Genomic DNA, 2,808 nt, shown 5'->3' with positions numbered 1-2,808 from the left:
GGTAAAAGGGAGGAAATAAAACCTTTTTTTTTTTTTTTTTTTTTTTTTTTTTTTTGCTGCTTTACAAATCAGCTGATGTCTAACCTGATTTTCCAATCTTTGAGTTGTAAGGGAAATGCCCAGGACACTCTTACTGAAGGGTTTCCAGAAGTTTCTATTTGGGAGCAGAACTCATTGGAAAAAAAATTACCTACCTATGCAAAGTCTTTTACTAGGCTTTATGAAGGACAAATGAAAGAAACAAAGTCATGTTGGCATCGGGATTCTGGAGATGAAGAATGAATATCTGGAAATAGCATGAGGGCATATTTGGAGTGGGGTAGTAGTTGATATCTGTAGCAGTCTTAATGATGCCTCCCCTAAATATGTCCATATCTTAAGCCCCAGAAACTGTGAATATTTATGTGGTAAAAAATTGATATTGCTTTATATGGCAAAAGACATGATTAAATTAAGGCTCTTGAGAGTAGGAGTTTAGCCTAGATTTTCCAGATCAACTCCAAATGCAATCACAATTATCTTTATATGAAAGAAGCAAAGGAAAAAAGGAAAGAAAGAAGCAGAGGGAGTTTTGAGTCAGGAGAGGAGGTGGCAAAGTGCCAGCAGAGGGAGGCAGAGATTGGAATGATCTGGCCACAAGCCAAGACCTCCTGGAGACACCAGAGCAGATTGAGACAAGAAGAAATCTCCCCTACAGCCTTTGGAGGGAATGGCCCTGCAGATACCTTGATTTCAGATTTCTAGCCTCTGGAACAGGAAAGAATAAATTTCTGTTCTAAGACACTCAGTTTGTGGTAATTTGTTACATCAGCCACAGGAAACTAATAAAATATCTAATCTCTGACTCTAAAAAAATTACGCATACTTAATGTATACAACTAATGTATATAAGCAGGGGGCTTGAACATGTGTGTACCTGTGTGAAACCATCACTACAATCAAGGTAATAAAACAAATCCATCACTTCCAGAAGTTTTCTCCCTGCCCCCCATGTGTGCGTGCGTGCATGCATGCGTGTATGTGGTAAGAACGCTTAATTTGAGATTTACTCTCTTAAAAAATGTTTCAGTATATGTACAATGTTATTAAATGTAGGCACAATGTTGTTCAGCAGATCTCTAGAACTTATTCATCTTGTAGAACTGAAACTTTATGCCTGTCGAAGGGCAGCTCTTCATTTCCCTCTCCTCTCCGCCCCTGGTCACCCTGGTTATTGTACTCCCTGCTTCTTTGAATTAGACTATTTCAGATATTTCACAGGCAAGAGATCATGCAATATGTATCCTTCTGTGACTGGTTTATTTCACTTAGCATAATGTCCCCTAGATTCATCCACGTTGTTGTCACAGATGGCAAGATTTCCTTCTATTACAAGGCCGAGTAATATTCCCTTGAATGTCTTTCCTGCACTTTATCTATTTGTTGGTCAGTGGACACTGAGGGTACTTCCGTATCTTGGTTATTGTAAGTAATTCTGCAATGAACATGAGAGAGTAGCTATCTCTTTGAGATCTCATTTCAATTGCTTGGATAAAAGCCCAGAAGTAGGGTTGCTTGATCATATGGTAGTCCAAATTTTCAAGTTTTTGAGGGAACTCCGTGTTGTTTTCCACAGCAGCTGCACCATTTTGCATTCCCACCAACAGTATACAAAGGGTCCCAGTATCTCACATCTTTGCTACTTATCTTTTTAAAAAATAAAAACCATTCTGACAGATATGAGGTGATACCTCATTGTAGTTTTGATTTGCATTTCCCCAATGATGAGTGACATTGAGCATCTTTTCATAGATGTTGGCCATTTGTATGTCTTCTTCAGACAAATGTCTATTTGAGTCTTTTGCTCATTTGTAAATTGGATTATTTGTTGTTATTGTTGTTGTTCTATTTAGTTGTAGAAGTCCCTTGTATATTTTGGATATTAATCCTTTATCAGGTATATGGTCCACAGAAACTTTCCCCCCATTCTGTAGGTTGCTTTTTCTCTCTGTTGATTGTTTCCTTTGTTATATAGAAGCTTTTCTGTTTAACTTAGTCCTGGTTCTCTAATTTTGCTTTTGTTGCTATGCTTTTAGTGTAATATCCAAGAAATCACTGACAAACCTACCATAAATGTTAACCTTTGACCTTCAATTTTTCTTCCTTGCTATCTCTCAAGGGATAGGGGGCAGATCCCCATTTCCCTCCTTTCTGTTTGTCTAGTTAAGTTCCTCCCTGCCTTGAGAGGCACAGAATGTTGATCTCTGAATGTTAGAACTAGATCATTTAGCCCTTTGTTTTCACTTTACAGATGAGATGCCTGAGGTCCAGAGAGGTGAAGTGACTGGTTCATATTCTCACAGCAGCTTAGTGTGAGCCCAGACATGGTACTTGGGTCTTCTGATACCCAGATATCTTCACTTTCTTTTTATTTTTGAGAGAGAGAGAGGGAGAGAGAGAGAGAGAAAGAGAGAGACTCTTAAGCAGGCTCCATGCCCAGCACCAAGCCCAACTCAGGGCTCAATCTCACAACCGTGAGTTCATGACTGGGGCTGAAATCAAGAGTTGGACACCCAACTGACTGAACCACCCAGGTGCCACAGAATATCTTTGCTTTCTGCTTAGAGCCTAGAGAGAGAGAACTTGCAGTTGAGCTGGGAGGCAGAAGTTCACAACCGCCATAGGATAACACAAGAATAGCACAGATAATGTGCTTAGGCACCAGTAGAGTCAGACCATAAAACTGGAGAGCCCCAGAGGTTCTCCCACCAAGACACATTTCTTTCTTTCTTTTTTTTTTCTTTTCTTTTCTTTTTTCTTTTTTTTTTT

Source organism: Crocuta crocuta, unplaced genomic scaffold (genome assembly GCF_008692635.1).
Source record: "Crocuta crocuta isolate KB4526 unplaced genomic scaffold, BGI_CrCroc_1.0 scaffold144, whole genome shotgun sequence".
NCBI lineage: Eukaryota > Metazoa > Chordata > Mammalia > Carnivora > Hyaenidae > Crocuta > Crocuta crocuta.
The sequence above is the reverse complement of the archived record's forward strand: the minus strand, read 5'-3'. Positions refer to the sequence as shown.